This window comes from Pongo pygmaeus, chromosome 22 (genome assembly GCF_028885625.2).
Source record: "Pongo pygmaeus isolate AG05252 chromosome 22, NHGRI_mPonPyg2-v2.0_pri, whole genome shotgun sequence".
NCBI classification, from domain to species: domain Eukaryota; kingdom Metazoa; phylum Chordata; class Mammalia; order Primates; family Hominidae; genus Pongo; species Pongo pygmaeus.
The window spans coordinates 42,276,315-42,300,127 of NC_072395.2; the positions used below are offsets into that span (position 1 = coordinate 42,276,315).

General features: G+C 40.1%; 1 protein-coding gene across 2 annotated transcripts in view; it reads left to right on the top strand.

Annotated features, from left to right (window-relative positions):
* The window catches only part of BACH1 (BTB domain and CNC homolog 1), a 263,756-nt gene that overhangs the window by 209,670 nt on the left and 30,273 nt on the right, over positions 1-23,813 (top strand). For both annotated transcript variants that reach the window (XR_010125296.1, XR_010125301.1), the window contains exon 6: positions 6,535-6,674. The gene's annotated coding sequence lies outside the window, so the exon portion shown is untranslated. The remainder of the gene's footprint in view (positions 1-6,534; positions 6,675-23,813) is intronic.

Below are 23,813 nucleotides of genomic sequence, written 5' to 3' on the forward strand. Positions count from 1 at the left end.
CCTTAATCAGATCTGGAAAGTCCCTTTTGTCTATAATGTGACATTCACAAGGTCTGGTGATTAAGACTTGGATCCCTTTGAGGGCCATTAATCAGCCTCCCATCAGCCATATAGCAAGTGGCAATGTTCACATCAGACTGAGGCTGACTGGCTTCTGCATCCCTTTGTTGGAGTTTGCTGACAGGCAGTCAAACCAGGAGGCAGGCACCGAGGAGGCTGCATCAAGGAGCATCAATTTCAGTCTCCCTAGAAGGCCTGACAAGCTCTGTAGGCAGCATCAGGGCAAATTAGTGGGGGGTCCTCCTCATCTTTGTCCTGCATCCAGAACCCTGCTCAGAAGTCAGAGGCAACAGAAAGTCTCATGCTTAATGTTTGGAACCAAATTTATTTGACTTTTCTAGGTAATGAGACCTTATTTTATGCTCTGAGCTGGAGAGGCAGGAAGTTATAGTAATGCAGAGAAAATGGATGGCAACCTTCTTTCATCCGCAGGTGTCACTTTCTTCCTATCAGTGTGGACATTCTTCTTTTGATGTATCTTAAATTCTTACTGATTTAAGTCTCATTTTCCTGGCTTCTTTTGTTGGGAAGATGGAAAGCAATCACCTCCCACTATCTGAATGATAGCATTATTTTAGAGACTAGTGACATTTTAGCCAATTTTGTCTTATTGCACAGGAAGTAAAAAGGAGTCAATGTGTGGGATAGACACTGATTTATTTGCTGTTGGGTTTCAACATATATAATAAGAATTACCTTTATTTTCTGCCAGCAACTCTTTGTAAGTTATGCAAGGACATTCACAGACTATACCATTTAGAGCAGGGTTGTGCAAACTTCTGTAGAGTGACATGGTAAATATTTTAGGCTTTCCGGGCTATACAAGCTGCATTGCAACTACTCAACTCTGCTGTCATATCACATGGACAGATATGAACGATATGCAAAGATGTCAGTGTGGCTATGCTCCAGTGAAACTTTATTTATGGACACTGAATCTTATATAGTTTGCATGTGTCATGAGATATTCTTTTGATATTTTCAACCACTTATAAATGTTTAAATGTGAAATGTATAAACCATTCTCAGCAAACACCGGTAGTGGGCTGTAGTCTGCTGCTCTCTGACCTGGTAATGTTCAAATTTTGTAACCTATTCCTGGATGATGTCTTGAGGGCAAAGTGAGGTAGGCTGGCATGACATTATCCTATTTGGAGGGCCAGGTGTATGTAATGTCTTGCCCCTCATCTTGTCTCATCTTCTATCTTCAAATCCATCAATGACTCTAAAATAAACTACTGAGATTCAGTTGTAAAATAGCTCCTCTTCCATCTAGTTTGCTCTCAGCCTCCAGATCCTGGTTAGACTCTTTAACGTCCACCTGCTCCCAGACTCCTAACTCTTGCTCCTCCCTTTATTTTCACCCAACTCTATTATTTGTGTACATTTCTGCCTCCTCCATTTTCCCTGCCAGAATGTAAATTCCTTGAAGAGTGAGAGCAAATACTTATTAATCTTTGCTGCTGTAGTGCGCTTATATCAGAATGGTGGCCAGAGCTCCATAAGTATTTTTTACCTATAAATTCTTCTCCAAAATGACATGTTGAAATTGGGTGCCATCTAAAAAACATAGAGGTAGTATGTCCTCTGTTGTTTTTCCATATGTCATGTACTTTTGATCCAAATAATGATAAAAAGCAATTGTGTGAATGTCTGCATTTGAAGATAGTACTCTTGGGGAATGGGTCTTCTTTCTCTCAGCACTGAATCTTCCATCATCCTGGCTCTAAGCTGTGCTAATTTGAAAATAAGGGAGAACAAAGCAGCTTGGTCTGGAGATGAATCAGAGTATGAAAGAACACACAATCAAATGGCAAAGAAAAGGTGGACATGCTTAGGCTGATTCATACCCTGGTAAATTAATGGCTCAGTTGCCTCCTGCTTACAAAGATCTACTTCCAAAGAAGCTACTCTTGTCGATAAAAGACTCCTAGCCCACTGAAAAGGAAAAGGAAATGGAGTCTTAGAACACTTCAAATAACTTTTCTACTGTTTGGAAAATATTTTCCTGAGATGCTGAGTTCTATCATCAGCAAAGAAATAATTTATTCAGAAGTGTGGAAGGATTTAGAATTTCTCCGGTGCTCCCTTTCATTCTGTTTAAGACGTGGGCCATATCTTTGAGGAATTCCTGTCTACAGGTTGTCATGGGGTGGTTAACAGGTTGTAAGAACAGTTGCTACAGTATTGAGGGACCTAGACGTCATCAAAGTTTGGTTTGGATGGATATGACAACAGGACGTGTGCACAAAACATTGTGTTGATGTTAGGCCAAAGATATCAATGAACAATTTAAAAATTCTGCCCCTGTGCTAAGGGCAGTCATCCTGCCGTGTGAGCAGCAGTGCATGAGGGCCAGGAAATTAAAAGGCTTAACCGCATGCCCAAACCATCCAAGCTACTTTATTGTTCAAGTGAAGTGAAATACAAACACAAATAGCCAGGAGGGTGAAATTTAAATTAAACTTCAAAATCATTTTGTGTTTTAACCATGGACAGTGTTCTTTGTGCTGCAAATAAGGCCACATTTATTGGAAACCTAGAAAAATAACTCCCTTGGCTCTATAGTCTCCCTTTACATACTCTGCACCTGTTCACTTTGAATGAAAGTTTGACCAGGTTCCCAGGAATGCGATGTAACTACCTAGGAGGCGTCTCTAAGCCACGATGACCATGGCTAATGCTCTTCTCCAAGATGATGATCTGGATTTCAGCAGGATTTCAGGCCAAGATTGTTGTGCCTTTCATTGTTAGGTGGCTGCATTTGGAAATGCCTTGCAAGAGAGACATCTGCAAGGGATTCCTAATGATTCACCACGTTCTGGCTTTGTGAGTTAGATACGCATTTCTGTAGACTGGTTTTTCCTTGGCACAGTTGTGCTACTGCTCTCCAGTCAGGAGCTGGATGTGAATGAGCAGGATGTTTCCCTGAACAGTTGAGCTTTTATTCCTTGAATCACAGACCACCTGCAGAAATTCCCCCTTATGGAAAGAGGTTGGAACCCACGCTGGAGCTAGGCAACAGGCTCAGTGGATTGGCAATTCCATGTTTTTTTTTTTTTTTTTTTTTCTGAGGCCAAGAATTTTTCTGCCTTCGGAGAGATTTGGGTTCATTTATAAAAGAAGATTTGATTTCTAAAAGTCTGCTATTAATGTGGCAGGCTAAATGAAAAAGTGTTGAATGGAATAAGTTAAAAATCAATTTCTCATGAGAGGAAGCCAGGTGCGGTGGCTCACGCCTGTAATCCCAGCACTTTGGGAGGCTGAGGCAGGCAGATCACGTGAGGTCAGGAGTTTGAGACCAGCCTGGCCCACATGGTGAAACCCCATCTCTACTGAAAATACAAAAATTGGCTGGGTGTGGTGGCATGTGCCTGTAGTCCCAGCTACATAAGAGGCTGAGGCAGGAGAATCTCTTGAACCCAGGAGGCGGAGGTTGCAGTGAGCCAAGATCGTGGCACTGCACTTCAGCCTGGGTGACAGAGTGAGACTCTGTCTCAATTAAAAAAAAATTTTCTTTCATGAGAGAAAATAACAAGGTTATAAATGTCATGACCTGTGCCATGTAGAAAGAGGTGTATTATTCAAAGACATCTATCAGGTTTGCTACATAGGTATTGTTTCTTTAAGAGGATTTAAGAAGGATGTTCATACAAACTTGTATATACAGGGGTTGAAGTAGGAGGGAAAAAAACAGAAAAAAGGAAGAAAGGGAGTCTAGTGAGTAGGTTTTAAGAACAGATGCAATTCCTCCAGGCAAATCTGGTGAAAGGGACCAGCATGACTTCAGGCCCTCCTGGAAGGCTCTGGAGTCCCGTGGTCGCCTCCTTCACAGCAGGCAGCAGCTCTAAGTCGCTCAAAAAAACTTTTCCTTAAGGCCAAGAGAAGTCTTTATGTTTGAGCCTAGACTTTATGTTTTTGCCTTGATTAAAGAATTCTCTGTGTTTATTTCTTTCTACTTGAAGGTGCTTTCTCTTTAGGTTGAGGCAAAAAAAAAAAAATAATTCATATTAGTAGTCAGGAAAGACAGGAAGAACTTTTCCTGTTACTTTGTGGGTGAGTACTGGTCACCATCTGTGATGGTTTAAAAAATCTATCTGTAAATGCTTTGATAGTTCTCCCATCGTGAAGTGGAGTCTATGAACCAATCCCCAGAACGTGGGCAGCCTTCATGATTGGCTTGATGAATAGAATGAAGCAGAGTTATGCTGCATGACTGACTTCTAGGCCTTGGCTAGATGATGCCACATGGCTGCTGTGGTTTCTCCTGTGACTCCAGTTCTGGGAGTCTTCAGCCACCATATTTGTAGTCTGGCCACTCTTAGATAACGTGGAAAGAATTAACTCCACAGGGGTAATTGTTCAAACTCTTCATATTTCAAAGAAGGTTTGGCTGTGTTCAGCCCCTGGAGTGTTTTTATTTACCTGAAACTTTGGGCCATGCCAGATAGTTAATAATAATGTGAATAATGGTAGCAGACTTTGGGCTGTGGTATCAGCTTGACTTCTGGAGGGCTGAAGAGCTAAGGTCAGGCATGGGGGTGGTCAGCCATGCCAGTGTAATCCTCAATGAAAACACTTGGCCAAACCTTGGCTACCAAAGTTTGAGTGAGCTTCCCTTGTTGGCAATACTTTGTGAATATTGCCACACATCATTGCTGGAAAAATTACGTGCTATCTTGATGACTCCACTAGGAGAAGGCAACTAGAAGCTTTCCCTTGGTGTCTCCTAAACTCTTCCTTAACCACCTTTTTCCATTGCTGATTTTAATCTGTATCTTTTTGCTCTCAAATACCATAACTGTACATATAACAGCTCTGGTGAATTCTGTGAGTCACTGTAGCAGAGTATTGAACATGAAAATGGGTTTTGGGATTATTGAACACACACACACACACACACACACATACACACAGAGAGAGAGAGAGAGAGAGAAAGAGAGAGTCCTTTCTCATGAAGGATGCCCAGATGCTCCTACCCCAGCTGTTTGAGTCTTCCCAGTACTGGTTTTAGGCATGTGTGAAGAAGATTTCAAGATGAGGTCAGCCCCAGCTACTGTCTGATTTAAACCACATGATGGATCCTGAGTGAGAATTGCCTAGCTGAGTCCAGTCAATTCCTAGATTTGTAAACAAAATTAGATGATTGTTATTATTTTTGGCCATTGTTTTGGTGTAATTATTGTTACTCCAATAATTTGGCCATTGTTTTGGTATAATTATTGTTATCTAGCAATAGATAACCAGAATAGGTTTTGGTACCATGAGTGGGATGCTATAATAGCATCTGTGAAGAGGCTAACAGCAGAAGTTTGATGGCCCTCAAAGCGACTTTCAGTAATGGATTAAAGGACATTGACAAAAGTGTTGCTGGAAGCTGGAGGAAAGGAGACCCTTGTTACATAGTGGTGAAAAGTTTGGAAACACTTTAGCCTAATGAATCCAATGAACTGGTAGATTTGGCCAAGTAGATTTTCAGGTGGAATATTAAAAGCGCCAACTTGTTTCTTTTGGCTGTGTATAATGAATTGAGGATTAAAAAAATGGGTTACAATTGGACAATTGGAAAATTCTATCCTCTGACACATGCACAATAAGGGGAATGAAGCAGTATGGAGTCTAAGGGTCCACATGTGCATTAGGAGGACAGGGTGGAGCTACCAGCTGTAAAAAAAATTACAGGATAAATGAAAGAGGTGGGGCTTACAGATTTGAAAATAAAGTTGGTTTTTATCTTCTCCAGCTGGCAAATGATTCTAAAATTAAGACATAGCTTCAGACCAAAGATTATTTCCAGGGTGAGACTTTAAATTCCTTCTAACATAATGCATCAGAGAATCTCTCAGACACACAAAAGGCTTCTAAGGTCTTAAGGCAGTGCCTATTAGATCTTCTCTAATCAAAAACAGAGCTTATAAAAAATCTTAACGGTATTTCCCACAAAGTCCTACAGGTAACCTGAGGTCTAAAGGGGCTCATCTTGAGGAGATTTATGTTTGTGGCTTTTGTCTAACGGTACAAGTGATAACACAATCATAGGCTACCCACAGAATTTAAAGAGCATTTTAATGGTAGAAACATCAGCAGCTTGGACTAAAAGTGGCAGAAACAGTACAAAATATAGAAAGGGCTTTACACTCCCCAATTATTGTGAACAGAAAGCAGACTGAGGAATCTCCTCAATTGGAAATGCCAATACTTTCTTATGGGAAAGGATAGGTGAACCAGAAGTGAGAACCAAGAACAAAAAAAGCACAACAAAGAGCAATGAGAATCATTTCAAGGCAATAAACTGAATTTTAACCAGTAAATTGGCAATGTAAGCCCAGCTAGATTTCAAAATTGCTATGGATCAGTGGTTGTTGTGCATATCCCATTTTCCCTCTTTTGAATGTGTCTGTTGGAGTATCCTGTGCATATATCAGCATTGTATGTTGAATATGGGATGAAGGAGTTGAGAATTTGTCTCTTTAGTTCACAGATATTCATACTGAGAGAAACCGTACTCAATGTGCCGCTTCTGAGGAAATACACCCCAGGAGACACACTTACCCCTGGACCTGACTAAAATGATGGGATCTTGAACCTTGAGCTTGAGCTGAATGCCATAATAGGTGAGACTTTTGAGAATATCTTAGAGGTCTTAAAAGGACGTGAGTGTATTTTTCACATGGGAAGAATATAAATCCATTTGTTTATTTTAGCTGTATATGATAAGATAAAGATAAATTAGTTATAAGTGGTGTTTATTTTCAATCAAAATTCAGAAGACAAATAAAAGATTCAGGCTTATGAATTTAAAAATAAACCCGCTTCTTATCCTTTCCAGATGGCAAAGAATTCTAACATTAAATCCAACCTCAGGGCCCCTGCTGGGTGCTCACACATTTCAAATTGGAAGTGTAGGGCAGTTATTGTTTCGTAGAAGAGAACTTTAGCCATTGAGGGGAGGAAACCAATAGATAAATTCTTCTCTTTTTCTTGGCTAACAAAAAAATAATCCCAAGATGCAGAAGCAGTGTTTATTACAGCTTTCAGCCACAATCCCAACAAGGTGTGCAATCAGTCACATTTAGTGACATCCAGGTCAGTCACACATCTCCTACTCTTTCCTTACTTGCTTTGCTCTCCTTCTCCCTCACTCTTCACTCCCATTCCTTAAGCTTGGATACCTTTATAGCACATATACCCTCTACTAGAAGCTTTATTTCCTGGTGGTCAAGGCTAAGAAGGAGGCCATTTGTAGAGATTTGGGATATCTAGCAGTGAAGGGAGAATATATATCTCCCCACAAGTCCACCACATACATGCTTTGAACTATAAAAACTTGTGGACCTGCTCCATGGTATTTCCAGACAGATATTGGCTAGTTAGTTGTTGGGAAAGAATTGCTTGTATCTGCCAGAGTTTTGGAGACATAGACATTGACCTCTAAAACATTCTGGAGAAGTCTAAAGGTCAGAGGCTTGTTGGGGCTACAGAGATATGTATAGTGGAGAAAAGATGCCACATTTTCCCACTGTTTAAGTAGGTCTTGTTGTAGGTCAGGTTCTTTGGGAAGCGCACTATAAAATGAAGAGTAGTGGGCAGTTTATTAGGAAGCATTCTTGGGATCAACTCTTGTAGAAGGGAAGAGAAGAAGGGAGAATTGGCCAGAGAGACAAAGTAGCTGTGATACAGTCCAAGTGAAGTCCTCAACTGATGCCATCAGGAGCTCTGAAGCTGAAATGGCCCTTCAGAGTTGTCCCAAGTTGGGGCAAAGGAGCTGGTCTTTTGTACTCACTTTGGCTGGTCATTGGAGGCAGGATGCCCAGGGTGACCTAAGGCAAGGAATCTGTCCTCACTTAAGGCAGTTATTGAAGAATTCCTGAGAGGTGAGTGCCAGCAGTATTCCCACCATCTGGGGAAATAAATCATTCCGTCTTGAAAGGAGGGTGTGAGTGACACATTGCAGCATCCACTACAGATGCATTGGATGGTAGCTGGGCCAGGAGAAGCTTCTTACGAGTAGAGGCAACCCCAGGTGACAAACCTTCCTGGATGTGCCTTGAAGTAGGGCCTACAAAGGAGTCAAAAGCAGTCAGCCAGAGAAGGTATCTCCCAAATCAGAGCACAGCAGAGTACAGGAGCTTCCTACAGAGGGAACTCTGAAGAATTCATTAAAATTTCCTGCTAGAAAAAGTCAGCCTTTGGGCATCTGCTCACAAGTGAGCACCCACACCTGATAAAAGCAGCACCTGTCAAGATAGACCTTTGTTCCCTTAGCTGTCTTCTGCTGCCTCTCCCTTCTGCATCTTTTTTGAGGTCTCCAGAAATAACAGTGATGGAGAAGGAGTGGGAGAGCAAAGTAGAGTCGCGGGAAAGGACTGTTGCAGTGCAGAATTTGCAACCCAAGCTGAGGAAGGGGAAAAGTTCTAATTGGATAAGAGACAAATGTCACTTTAGATTGGACTGGATGCAAAAATGAATTGTTCAAATACCCAGAAATCCCCTGAACAACTCTGAGACCTGCCCTAAGTTATCATGCAATGATGGAAAATGGGGAGTGATTAGCACTTTTCCATTTAGTGGTAAGAAAGAATAGAGTTAGTTTCTGCTTCTACCCTGTTGAATACAGTACAGTCAAAAGGAGGTTCCACTTATGTTACTGAGCTAAATCTTTGCAAAACTCTATGGAATAGTTGTAATTATTCTCATCTTAGAGATGAACAAACAGATTTGGGGAGCCTCTGAAATGGGCCTCGCTCTTTATGTGTGTTCCTTCAAAAAGTGATCCCAGCCCTAAGAGTTGGATTTTAGAGAAGGAAAGTAAACCTTGGAGGGTTAGAGTGACTTGCTCATGTCCTGTAACTAGTAAATGGGAGAGTGAGAATTCCAACCCCGAAGACTTTGCTTTTCCCTCTAAAGTTGGTTTCTTCTGACCTACGGGATGTGATGGCTGGACATCACCTCTGAAATTATTTGTTCTGAACATTTCCCTGGGAACTGACTTAAGTCCAATAATACATTTTGCAGATGAGGGAAGTAAAGCTTGAAAAGATTAGGTGCCAGTTTCAAAGCCATAGTAGTTGCTGTCTCCTCATAGGACCATATTTAAGCCTGTCCAGCAAGTTCTGTAAAACACTATTTTGAGGGAGCATTTATGAGGTTTGTAATTTCATTTGATGCTGTGTTCAAGTAATTTAGCCAATAATGAAGTCAAATATGTTTTCAAATTTCAGGTTTTTGGTGCAGTATTTTTGTTTGTTTGGAGACAGGGTCTTACTCTGTTGCCCATTCTGGCCATTCTGCAGTGCAGTGGCGTGATCATAGCTCACTACAGCCTTGACCTCTGGGCCTCAATCCATACCCCCAAGTAGCTGGGACTACAGATGTGTGTCACTATGCCTGGCTAATTTTTATGTATTTTTTGTAGAGATGGGGTTTCACCATGTTGCCCAGGCTGGTCTGAAACTCCTGGACTCCAGTAATTCACCTGCCTTAGCCTCCCAAAGTGCTGGGATTACAGGCATATGCCACCACACCCAGCCTCAGTGAAGTTTTGAGACCAATATTTCTCCTGATTTTGTGGCTTTGTGTTATCAGTGAGTGTAATGGTGATATGCCCTAACTTTATATCTGGCCCTGATGGTCAGTGATGCTAGTCATTTATTCATCTATCCATTCAGTTCTCATGAATTTATTTCCTCATTTGAGTTTGCTGCCAAGTACACTGCAAAAGATTTTTTAAAGGGTATGAAAGACTGCACGTGTCCCATTCTGGATACTGAGCCACGCTTTTCCTCTGTGTTCTTCTGTCTGCTGCTGACCTGCGAAAGGGGTTATCCTACAAGAGGACAATTATGATGTTTCTGACAGTTCTTGAAGGGCACATGTGGCTCTACAAGGGACGATTCGTATTTTATTTAAGAGGCTTAGAACGACTTTGGCTAGTAACTACTTTCATTCCTCAGAGATGGGAGGTTTGTTGTTGGAGGGAGAAATTGCACAGGGAGACATTTTGGAGGCTGAGGATTTTCCTCAACTCTTCTTTTCCCTTTCTACATAATATAAAGCCTCCCATATAAATTAGAAATCTAATCAGAATTGTATGCTCCACTCAACAGGGATGGGCTTAATTGGGAAATTCGCTTAATCAGGACATCTCCCAGGGAACTGATTTCAGCCCGATGATACATAATGGCTATGATTGCAGTTTTAAAGGGGGTGTTAATTCTTCTTAACTGAGACACTTTTAGGTAATTTAATGCTGCTTGGGACTAGGTGTGTGTGAATGTGTATGCTTCTGGCCTGTCTGTTTTGTTTTCTTCTACAGTATGGAGTGCAGGATTAATTCACACAACTGCATACGTTAGTTCAGCGGTGCCCCGGTACCTATTTTCATTCACAAGACAAAAGTCTTAGGCTCCTTGGCAAAGAACTGCCATGCTTCTTGTCAGCAATTTGGAACTGATACGTCAGCCCATTTCAAGGTGTGATTGTGGGCTGGTTAGCATTTTCTTTGTAATAGTTTAAGGGGAATATCTTCAGGTAGCAGAAGTGATCTCCCTCTGGCTCTTTGATTCTTGCTCCACCTTAGCTTCTGAGTGGCCTTCCTACTGGGACCTTATACAAATTCCTTTACAGTGACCTAAATTTTGTGGGGTTGAGCAGCATTTGAGAAGAATCAATTGCGGGGCAATGGTAAATGCATCAAATTCTTTTTTTGAGACCTACGCCTGAATTAGAGATGAAAAGTTAGAGTGATGGTTGTTGTTATCAACATCGTTTGTGCATTTCTTTAGCCCCTTTCATCCTTTTAGGAACTGGGTATGCAATTGATCATAGTCCTCATTTCATATTACACTATCACTATTGGTCTACGCATGCCACTTTCTAAATCTATTCAGTCATTCAATCACATACTTTTTGATTTCCTTTTATCCCAAACCTGCCATCGTTCTTCTCTTCTTTCACCCGCTGTAGGCCAACGTTATACCATGTTTAATGTGTAACCTTTTCTTGTGTGCCTTCCTGAAAAATGTGTATGGTTTTACGTGAAGGTAAATTAACAAACAAGATAGTTCTTTTTTTCATATAAAATAATTTCACATGTGGCCTGATGATTCCATCATGTTGTTAGGAACTCCTCTTCAGGATGTACGCTGCTGTCTCTAGTCTTGGTTTCCATTCTCAAAGTCCAAAAGAGCAGCCCAAACCCCTGTCTTCACGTTTGCATTCCAAATTGCATGAAGGAGAAACAGGAAAGAACAGGGTGGTATGCATATATTTTAAAATTAAGATACATAGTATTGTTCCTCACTTTTTTCCACTAAGCACTATGTATTTAAGATCCAACCATGATTTTATATATATATAAAATAAAATTTAATATATATAAAATAAAATATATATATATATATATATACAAGTTATTACCTTTAATTGCTTCACAAGACTTCATGGTGTTTATCCACCATATTGTATCTCTTATATTAGTTAAGGTATGACTTAATACACAATTGCTAAACCTTTAGAATTTCAGGGGCTTATCAAACCATCTAATCAGTTAATAAAGCTGAAACAAAATTAATAGTTCAGAACATAGAGATCCCCTCCATCCTATAATTTAGGGACCCAGGCTCTTTCCATCTTGTGGTACTGCAGTTTCATCACGTGCATCCAAGGTGCTCCAGGGCTTATCTCCATTCAAGCCATTGGGCAGGAGGAAAGAGCAGGGACATTTGCACTGGAGAGGGTTCTTTTTGGCAAAGCCTGTAAATAGTCTATTGCATTCCAGCCAAACATTCTTTTGTTTTTTTGGAATGTAGTCATGGATTTGTATCTAATCTCAAGGGGATGCTAAGAAATATGCTTTTTGTGCATATCCTGGAGGAAGAGGAAAAAAGCCTGGTGAGAAGCCAGCAGTTTCTTCCATATGTATGTCCTGTGTCAGAAATTGGTAGCCAGATTGCCTCTAGTTCCCTCCATCAAAAATAATGCTGCAGGGAACATCCTGTTTTGTACACTCTGTGGATCTGTGTGACCACGTCTTTAGTTTCTACACCCAGGGGTGGAATTGCTGCGCCATAGGACATGCACAGACTAATTTAGACTAAGCGGTGCTAGTTGTACTCTGGATTGGCAATACCGTCTGTACTTACCACCAATGTATGAGGATGCCTCTATCCTCACATCTTTGTCTACACTTCATGCTTCGGCTTTCTTTTTATGGAAGACTAAGGTGTGTAAAGAAATATATCATTACTGTTGTAATTTACATTTTTTCCAATGGCTATTGATTTTGAACATCTTTTCATACGCTCTTATAAACCCTTGGATTTTCACTTCTGTAAATTGTCTAGCAATATTCTTTGCTCACTTTTTCATTGTGGTTCTTGTCCGTTCCTTGAGTTGAAGAATATTGGTGAAATTAAATTGATCTATATATGCTCATTCTAAATGCTTATTAAAAAACCTCTTCCGGCCCTATGGGTCACACTTTTGACACTGAGAGTCTACTTTTTTTTTTTTTTTTAGACAGAGTCTCACTGTGTTGCCCAGGCTGGAGTGCTGTGGCACGATCTTGGGTCACTGCAACCTCCGCCTCCCAGGTTCAACCAATTCTCCTGCCTCAGCCTCCACAGTAGCTGGGACTACAGGCACCCACCACCACACCTGGCTAATTTTTTTTTTTTTTTTTTTTGTATTGTTAGTAGAGACGAGGTTTTACTATGTTGGCCAGACTGGTCTTGAACTCCTGATCTCGTGATCCGCCCGCCTCGGCCTCTCAAAGTGTTGGGGTTACAGGTGTGAGCCACCATGCCCGGCCCTGTTTGTTTGTTTACAGAGAGGATCTCATTGCATTGCCCATACTGGCCTCAAACTTTTGGGCTCAGGTGGGAGACTGTTCTTGGAGTGTTGTTGAGTAGGGAGTCAATTTTATTTTCTCCATATAAAAAATCATTTTTGACCACATCGTCTATTTTTGTTTTTAAATATTTAAAAAAATGAACATATAAAGTAGTATTTATCATATACAAAATCTATGTTTTGAAACATATATACATTGTGGAATGCCTAAGTTTAGCTAGTTAAGATATGCGTTACTTCAGAAAGTTATCATTTTTGTGGTTAGAACATTTATGACTGCATCATCTATTGAACAATCTGCCCTGTATTCACTAATTTATGGTTCTAGCCTTTTCATATATTAACTTCCCACATATTTGTGCATCTGTGTCTGAGCTCTATTCTGCCCTATGTTCAATTTGTCTTTTTTTTGCCGATACTATTCTGATTTACCTTTCTATGCCTCTGAGGTATGTCAATATCAGGTACATTAGGTTTCCTCTTTCCTCTTCTTTTGAAAGATTGGTGCTATGGTTTGAATATGGTTGTTCCCACCAAAATTCACATTGAGGCTTAATCCTCAATGCAGCAGTGTTGGGAAGTGGGGCCCAGTGTGAGGTGTTTGAGTAATGGGGGTGGAACCCTCGTGAATAGACTATTGTCATCTCTCAGGAGTGAATGAGTTCTTGTTCATGCAGGAATGGATTAGTTCCGCAAGAACGGATTGTTATAAAGCAAGGCTGCTCCTTGTGTTTGGTGTCTTTCCACGTGCCTGCTCACCTTTCCACTTGACTCATTCAGTACAAGGCCTTCACCAGAAGCTGTTACTAGATGCCAATGCCATGCCCTTGGGACTTCCAGCCACCAGAATCATGAGCCAAATAAACCTTTTTTTTTCTTTTTTTTTTTTAAATAAATTACCCAGCCTCAGGTATTCTGTTACAGCAACTCTAAAAGGACTAAGACAGCTGGTTTAGCTACATGTGGGCTTTTATTCTTTTATGTAGCTATTGGAGTATGTTGATCCAGTTTGTTAAAGAAATACCACTATAATTTTGACTCAGTTGCTGTTAGATTTGTCGATTAATTTGGGGACCAATACATCTTTATAATATAGTCGTTTCACCCCAGAGCTTGGACTTTGTCTTCATCTAGTCAACTCACCTTCTTTGTCCTTTATTAGCATTTAAAAATGGGATTTATTATGTTCTTGTGAGGTTTTGGTTAACTTAGTTTTAAGACAGTTTATAGTTTTTATTGTTATTATGAATAAGATGCTGTTTATATTATATATTCCAAGTAGTTATTGTTGGTGTAGAGCAATGCTATTGATTTTTGTAGTTGGGTTGGCTGCATATCTGGCAACCATGATAAACTCTCATTAGTTTCAATAGTCTGTTGAGACTGTTGATTTGTCTGGGTAGATGATCACAACACATACAAATAATAACATTTTATCTCTCTTCATAATCCTTATAAATGCTCTCTTTTTTATAATAATTCCTTCTCTCTAGTATTAGACTAAATAGTAGCTCTATTAATGAATATCCTTGTTTTGTTCTCCTTCCTACAGAAAATACAATTAAAATTTTTATATGCATAATGTTTGGTGTCTTTAGATTTTGGTATTAATCTGTATTATGTTAAGGGAGTTTCTTTTGATTTTTCTCACATCAGAGACTTTCAAAATATTAGAATAGAAATAGAACTTTATTCAGTGCTTTTATTTTCCTTGAGATAACAATATTTTTTTTTTTTTGTTAAGTCTGCAAATGTGCTGTTATACTGGCCCACTTTGCACTTGAAAACTCCTTGCATTCCTGAGATAAACCCAGGTTGTTTATGATATATTATGACCCTCAAAGATAATCCAAGTGTTCTGGCCACTGAATGCAGAACCACTGAAAATCAGGCCTACAAAAAGAGGCCCATAATTAATTTCAATCTTTTGTTTCATCCTCCATCTCTCTCCATATAAAGTTTCTAGGCACTTACGTAAACTGCTTTTGCAAGTTTTTGAAACATTAAGACTCACTTTTTAATAAAAAATATTTTTTCATTTTTAAATAAAATGAAAATTTTGAAAAATTCAGAGAATTAAGAAGAGGGAAAAAAAATCACTCAAATTACTGACATGAAAAGACAGGCTTACCAACATTTTAGTTCAGGTAGCTACAACAATGAGATGCTTTTCCAGAAAAACTGTATTCAGATACCAGGTGGGCTGAATAGGAAAAAAAAAGCCAGAGACCAATACTAGCTACACCAATGGACCCTCTATTGTCAGCATTTTCAGGGAGGAACTATTTGCTGAAGTCCCACAAAAGCCACGGGTATTACTCTTGTGTCTATTGTACAATATAAACAATGAGTAGTCCTTCCAGTTATGGTGCCAACTGGCTGAAGAGAGTTTGGGCTCAGCTTCAAGTCATATATCTCTTAATTACTTTAGTAGGGAATAAAAGAGACAGGGATCAGCTGTAAGACCTGGTGTGAGCTTGGACTCTGGAATAGCACTGAAGCCCAGCCCAGAATATTTTGAAATATCTGCTAAAGAGGCAGAACATTATGACATCCTTTCTGCTTTTTGGCCAAGTGATTCAACAAGTTCTATTAAAACGTGCTGGGCATTTTTATTCATTGGTGTTCTCTCAAGAATGGGCAATAATCCTCTGGGTCTGAATGTGGCTTATATCTTCTTATGAATAATTTTGCATGTGGTCTTAGTTTTTATTTGATATCACAGAGTTTGTGGTAGTGATTCTTTATAATCCCTGCAATTCATTTTATGTATTTTCTTGCCTTGCTTTTTGTATGTTGGAAGAAACCTGACCTCTCAGAATGTTCCATTCACTCATGTTCTCTGGTCCTGTGGCTTCTAGTTGGGTTTGTCCAGTGGGAAGTCCAGTTGCATAATGTTTGATACCACTCCCTCTTCCCATCTTAAAGTGGTGTCAACAGAGGCTGTGTTCCTCTACTGACAGCCACAACTCCTATTTGGTGGATTTTTTTTTTTTATGGAAACATCATTCATTCTAGCTGCCCCTTCTGGCTTATGGATGTTAAAGACCATAAGATGATGTGATTTGACCACATCATCTATTTTTGTTTTTAAATATTTTTTTAAATTAACATATAAAATATATTTATCATATGTGAAATCTATGTTTTGAAACATATACATTGTGGAACGCCTAAGTTTAGCTAATTAACATATGCATTACCTCAGAAAGTTATCATTTTTGTTGTTAATGCCATGTTGTTAATGTTATCATTTTGATGTTAATGCCAGCCCTTACTGGTTTGCCTAAATCTTGCCTTTACTTCTGTCAATAGTTACTTTAATAAACCCTCTTTATTAATTCCTTAGTGTGTCATGTATTTCATGGCAGCACCCTGGATGGAGACTTGCTGAAAAGACCAGATATGCTCCACATATTGGTATATTTTGGGGCTTTCAGGATACTATAAGCTTAGGACAAGACATTCCTGCTCTTTGGAAGTAGGTCACAGCTTATTTGGCTTTGATGTCCTCCAAAAAGGGGTGTTGCAATTTAAAGATGACACTGAACATGAGGCATCCCTATGACAGTTTGGTGAAACATCATTTTATATGATTCTTTAGTGTGCAGGTCCTTTGACCACTGAATATTGTATTTTAATTGTGAGCAACATAAGGGAACCTCATGGGTGCCCATTGTTTTTCTATGATTTTATTTTGAAACAAGATAGAGAGTCCCTGGAGGTGTTGCTTTCTCTTTGTATTGACTTCTGACTTAATAATAGTAACAATAAAAAAGTAATATTTTGTCAGGCATGACATATGTACTCTTGATAGTCTCACTGATGATATGAGAAAACTGAGGTACAGAGAGAAGTAAAGAAACTTATTCAAGCTCACATGTGTAGTAAGCTTCTGAGCAGAGACTCATCCCAGTTCTGCTTAATTTCAAATTCTGAACCTTGAACATAGTTTCTTCTCCTTCTCCTTCCAGAATTCCCACTGTTGATTTTATTTTACTCCTCTTCTCTCTCCCAGAAGCAAACTATAACATCAGGGACTCCACGTGTATTAAAGTAGGTATCAGAAGACATGTTGAATTTCACTTTGAAGATATTGTAGCTTTGAATAGTATTTATTACTTATGGATCCACATAAATCCTATTATAAAAGAAGAATTTTAGTTCTTTGTTGGCACCTCCATATCAATTATCCAATTTGTTCTAGGAGGTTGACATTTAGAGTCAGAATCACTGGACTCCCTTGACCAGTGAGCCAAATATGGGTTCTGGTTGGATTAAGCCAATATGGGGCATGACCAGAAGTCAGAGCCTTGGAAAAGAGTGATGTGTTAGTTCATTTTCACACTGCTATAAAGAACTACCTCAGACTGGGTAATTTATAGACAAAAGAGGTTTAATTGACTCACAGTACTATAACCTGTACAGGAAGCATGGCTGGAGTGCCCTCAGGAAACATACAATCATGGCAGAAGGGCAAAGGGGAAGCAAGTACCTTTTTCACATGGCAAAGCAGGAGAGAGGGAGTGAAGGGGAAATTGTATATACTTTTAAACAATCAGATCTCATGAGAACTCACTATCACCAGAAGCAAGGGAGAAATCCACCCCCATGATCCAATCACCCCCCACCAGGCCCCTCCCTCAACACTGGGGATTACAAATCAACATGAGATTTGGGTGGGGACACAGAGCCAAATCATATCATTTTACCCCTGGTCCCTCCCAATCTCATGTCTTTCTCACATTTCAAAGCCAATTAAGCCTTTCCAACAGTCTCCCAAAGTCTTAACTCATTCCAGCATTAACTCCAAAGTACAAGTCCAAAATCTCATCTGAGACAAGGGAAGTTCCTTCTGCCTATGAGGATGTGAAATAAAAAACAAGTTAGTTAATTTCAAGATAAAATGGGGGTACAGTTACTGAGTAAATGCTCCCATTCCAAAAGGGAGAAATTAGCTAAAACAAAGAGGCTACAGGCCCCATGCAATTCCCAAACCCAGCAGGGCAGTCATTAAATCTTAAAGCTCCAAAATAATCTCCTTTGACTCCACGTCTGACATCCAGGCCACACTGGTGAAAAGGTTGGGCTCTCAAGGCCTTAGGCAGCCCCGCCCCTGTGGTTCTGCAGGGTACAGCCCCTATGCCTGCTTTTACAGGCTGGTGTTGAGTGCCCATGGCTTTTCCGGGCACACAATGAAAGCTGTTGATGAATCTACCATTTTGGGGTCTGGAGGAAAGTGGCCCCCTTGTCACAGCTCCACTAGGCAGTGCCCCAGTGGAGACTCTGTGTGAAGGATCTAAACCCATATTTTCCCTCTACACTACCCTAGTAGAGGTTCTCCATGAGGGCTACACCCCTGTGCAGACTTCTGCCTGGACATCCAAACATTTCCATACATTCTCTGAAATCTAGTCAGAGGCTCTCAAACTTCAGCTCTTGCCTTTTATGCACCTGCAGGCCCAACACCACTTGGAAGTTGCCAAGACTTGGGGCTTACACCCTCTGAAGTACACAGCCTGAGATGTACTTTGGCCCCTTTTAGCCATGGCTGGAACTGGAGTAGCTAGGATGAAGGACACCATGTCCTGAGGCTGCATAGAGCAGGGGTGCCCTAGGCCTGGCCCACAAAATTATTTTTCCCTTCTAGGCCTCCAGGCCTGTGATAGGAGGAGCTGCTGGAAAGGTGTCGAAATGTCCTGGAAGCATTTCCCCCATTTTCTTGGCTATTAACATTCAGCTCCTTTTTACTTATGCAAATTTCTGCAGCCAGCTTGAATTGCTTCCTGCAAAATGAGTTTTTCTTGTCTACTGCGTGGCTGGGCTGCTAATTTTCCAAAATTTTATGCTCTTCTTCCCTTTTAAATATACGTTTTGTTTATGCAGATGAGCATAGGCTTCTAGAGCAGCCAGGCCACATCTTAAACACTGCTGCTTAGAAATTTTTTCTGCCAGATACCCTGAATCATCTCTGTCAAGCTCAAAGTTTAACAGATCCCCAGAGCAGGGGCACAATGCCACGTCTCTTTGCTAAAGCATAGCAAGAGTGACCTTTACTCCAGCTCCCGATAAGTTCCTCATCTTCCTCTGAGACCTTCTCAGCCTGTACTTCGTTGTCCATATCACTATCAGCATTTTTATCAAAACCATCCAAGAAATCCCTAGGAAGTTCCAAACTTTCCCTCATCTTCCTGTCTTCTTCTGACCCCTGCAAACTGTTCCATTCTCTGCCCATTACCCAGTTCCAAAGTTGCTTCCATATATTCAGATATCTTTTAGCAATGCCCTACTTCTCTGGTACCAATTTTCTATATTAGTTCATTCTCACTCTGCTGCAAGGAACCACACAAGACTTTGTAATCCATGAAGAAAAGAGGTCTAATTGACTCACAGTTCCAGAAATTGTATAGAACACATGGTTGGGGAAGCCTCAGAAAACTTACAATCATGGTGGAAGGGTGAAGGGGAAGCAAGCACTTTCTTCACATGGTAGAGTGGGAGAGAGAGAGTAAAGGGGTAAGTGCTACACACTTTTTTTTTTTAAGATGGAGTCTCGCTCTATTACCCAGGCTGGAGTGGAGTGGCAGAATCTTGGCTCACTGCAGCCTCCGCCTCCCGGGTTCAAGCAATTCTTGTGTCTCAGCCCCCTGAGTAGCTGAGACTATAGGTGCACACCACCACATCTGGCTAATTTTTGTATTTTTAGTAGAGACGGGTTTTGCCATGTTGGCCAGGCTGGTCTCAAACTCCTGACCTTAGGTGATCTGCCCACCTTGGCTTCCCAAAATGCTGGGGTGACAGGTGTGACCACTGCACCCGGCCTTATACACTTTTAAACAACCATATCTTGTGAGAATTCACTCACTATCATGAGAACAGCAAGAGGGAAATCTGCCCCCATTACCCAGTTACCTCCCCCAGGTTCCTCCCCCGACACTGAGGATTATAATTCAACATGAGATTTGGTTGAGGACACAGAGCCAAACCATATCAAGTAAAATTCACGGTTCCATGAGCTTCTTCTCATCAGGACCTCATGTTTCCAATGAATGAATTTCTCTACTTCAGGCCATAGCTCCTGTTGGGTGGCCCTTTTTTTAAGGGAGCCTGAAGATTCTAGTATTTGTCCCTTCCTCTTGCTCCTTTGTGCTTAGGGCTAGTGACAGATCCCCATTGTTGCTACCCTTGGACCTACCCTCCACTCAGGGAATAGGTCTTCATAACACTGCCTCCATTGTCCCATTGACTGTGACACTGGGTTCTTGCCACGATGTTCAGGTGAGAAAATTGTATGATTTGCCTAAAGGTAAAAAATGAGTTAATGAAAGAATAAAATCCAGATTCCAGAATTACTTTTGACTCTTGAAAGAAAGATTGAAGTGGTCTATCCAGCCTTAAAGAAAGAATCTCATGGGGAGAAATAAAGGCAAAAATCTCATCTGAAGACCAACAAACATTCTGCAGTGCTCCAGCCAGCTTCTGAAGTATCTCCTGTCCAGTTCCTTTAAAAGTCTCAGAGAACCACCAAAGTAAGCTGAGCTGATGATCTTGGAACTCTTTTAGACTGTCAGCTCTAGAGTTGACACCAAATCTTACCCATAGAAAAACAGAGCTTTAATACTATTTTGATCATAAATAGATTTCCCCTGTTCTCACTAAAACTCTTCAGTGTTCTAGTTATACTCTCAGTAAAAGAAAGAATCTATTTATCCTTGGCTTAGCAAAATTACCAACTTTTCATGATTCATGGCTGCATAAATAATTTTTAACCATAAAAGCAATGTGATTTGGATTGAAGATTTTTAGAGCGCAGCTCAGTAGTGGAAAGCCCATTGTCTCAGGGCCACAATCTCATCCTCAATACATGTGAGGTGGAAAATGCCACTGTCGCTTCTCTTGATCCTGTGATTAAGGGTAATAATGTGTCATTTGGAAGATCTGAAGTGAAGAATAATGCACTTGTAAAAATGGTAGTTTGAAAGAAGATATTCATGATGAGCCCCAGCTCTTTCCTCTGATTAAGCTGTTCATTCTGTGCACATAGCAAAACTGTCCCCATGTGTCCCCATGCTGAAGAATCATGGGTATGGGGTCATCTCAGCTAGTTTGCTGCAGGAGCATCTGATGGGGGAGTAAAATACTCATCTTTCCTGCTTGAACACCTCCCATTCTCTCAGACAAATTTGCTTGGAGCTCCCTGAATGTGATTAGTGATGGTGGTTGGGAGTACATCCTTCCCTCCTCCATAGGGAAAAGCCACCACTCTCTGATAGGTGGATAATGTGGAAGGACTCTCATGCTTGGCCCTTGGTAAATCTCTGCTTTTATGGGTTGGGGAGTAGGAAAGGGCAGCAGGAGCATGGTTGCAGTGATGTAGACCTGAAAGATGAACCTGGCTGTGTGTTTTGTGCATTGTTTAGAAAGTGGGATACTCGAAGCTACTTTGCAATAAAACTGGCTAGGTGCTTGGTAGTTCTCACAGCTCATCTTTTTATCTTAAAAAGGCACAATATTTTAACCGTCTTAGACAAATAAGTACCCCTGTAATCCTTTCAAGGAGGAAGCATTAGTAACCTTTGATAACTGATGTTAGCATTTTATCACTACTATCAGGAGGATCCAACACAGTCCCAATCTATTTCCTTCAGATTACAGCATAAGCCCCTCCTTTTTCCTTCTCAGTGGTAACAGATCCACCCATGTCTATGTGCCAGTCTATCACTCTCATAAATGTGGAGCTAGCTGCTCCTTAACTCATCCTAGGAGCCCACTCTTCTTCCCTTCTCTCCATTCCTCCTTCCTTTCTTCCTTTCTTCTTCTTCTTCTTTTTTAGTTTATTAGTCCTGAATTTTTGAGTAAATGCATTTTGTGAGTGCATAGGTACTGTGCTAACATGTTATGTGATTTTAAGGTATGAGTGAGACTTCTATTTTTATTTCACAAATGACTTCTGAGATATCCAAGGCAAAGCAGACACTTCCACGTTAACAGAATCTCCTCAGACATGGATCCTTGCTTGGAAGATCTGATTTGTTTGTGAGTTTCTGGGAACTTGCAAAGTTTGTTATGTATTTTGGGAGAAAAATCAGATTTGAAAAATATAAAAAGGGAGATTGGGAGGGAAAATAAATCCAAGTTCTCTTCAGGAAAATTTCAGAATGAGAGAGGAGAGAGTTGAAGTTTTATATTTGGGAGGTAATTTAATGGCCTTGGTTGGATTCACTTGCACAGGTATAAGATCTTGCGTTGTGTGAACCAGTCACTGGGAGTGGTGGTGGAAAGGCTGATTTAGATGTGAAACAAAATGCTTATACCAGTTGCCAACATAAACCAAATAACTTTAATATCAAACCATCTAAAGTCAGATAAAGATCGTTGAAGAGACATGGGAAAAAACCAGGGGAAGTTTCATATAGTCAGTGGCATTTGATGTTGGGTCTTTAAGTCAAGTTTGGATCTGGAGAGATGGAGGTGGGAAGGGAGAGGAGGAAAGATGAAGCTTCCACAAAAATGGGAAAACATGAGCCAGGTACACATGGAGATAATGGATTGTTCTGGTTCGATAAAATTAACCTGTTGCATGGCCTTTAATTTTCAGAAGGAAGTTAGAAGGAAATCAGGAAATCTGTATGATGAGATCATTAAACATTTCAGTGAAAAATACCCTTGCAATTAATTTCATTTGCAACATGCATGCTTATGAATCACTATATTTGTTGCGATGTTATGAAAAGGTCAAAACTAATTATATATTTGTTATGATTAGCTGAACATTCTAGCTGTCATTTGTTATTTTGGTTCCCTTGAGACAATGTAGACTCAGTTCTATCCCTACATTGGAGTTTTGAGTGTCATTTTTTTAGAACTTTAATGAAAATGTTTCTTTTATCACTGTAATTTGGTTTATTATGCTTAATGCCACCAAATTACTTTTAAATCTTGGCATGGTTTTATTAAAAATGATCTCATTTTAATTTGCTGCTCTAGATACAGAATTCATCATGAAGACAAGACAAACAGCTGCCTCTTCAGAGATGTTCTGAAAGTAGCTTAATGAGAAATCCAGAAGTACTGAAGACATTATGAATGCATTCAAAATTCTCTCTAATGTTGGTTACCTGAAAATCTTTATGTTGTGTGTGTGTGTGTGTGTGCTTTCTTTTCCAGAAATTGCTAGACTTTCTGGTCTCTGACTGGAGAATTTACCAGTATGTATTTCCTGCGGGCAGATGGAGATGCAAATCTGAGGAAAACTCAATGACATCCAAAATCATGGTCTATAAAAATCAAGTGTCTCAACAAAGCTTCAGATTTGAAATATTATCTATTCAATTCTAATATTATCAAAGGCAGGGACTATATTTTGTTCAAAATCTGTGGCAGGTGTCTGTGTGGCATTTGCTTAAGAGGTTGTCCATTCTTTATTCAGTAGGTCTGCATTTATTATGTACTGTATGCAAGAGGATGAGCAATTTATATAGAGTGATTGGGATTTAAAAGAAATATTCAGATTAACCCTTCTAGAAGTTTATAATCAGCTGGAAGTTTACAATATAATAGTCTCCTATGAGACCATTGAAAACAGTAAAGTTTGAGACAGTCACTGGAATTATCACATGTTGACATCCATATGCTTTAAGTATGACTTGAATGGCTTGCTTTGGAATGAGAAGTAATAAATCAGTAGCACAACTATTCCAAAGACTAAGTGGTGGAAGCTTTATTTTATTAAATATTAAGGTTAGAAATGACATTCTCCTACTTAAGCGTGGTGGCAATGCACTGGTATGCTTAAATATTGTATCCAGGAAACACGGATAGCTATCTCTCCATCTATTTTACTAAGTGATGGTGGTAGGCAACTAATTACCCCCTGGATAGTTCTTTTAAAATTAAGTCAA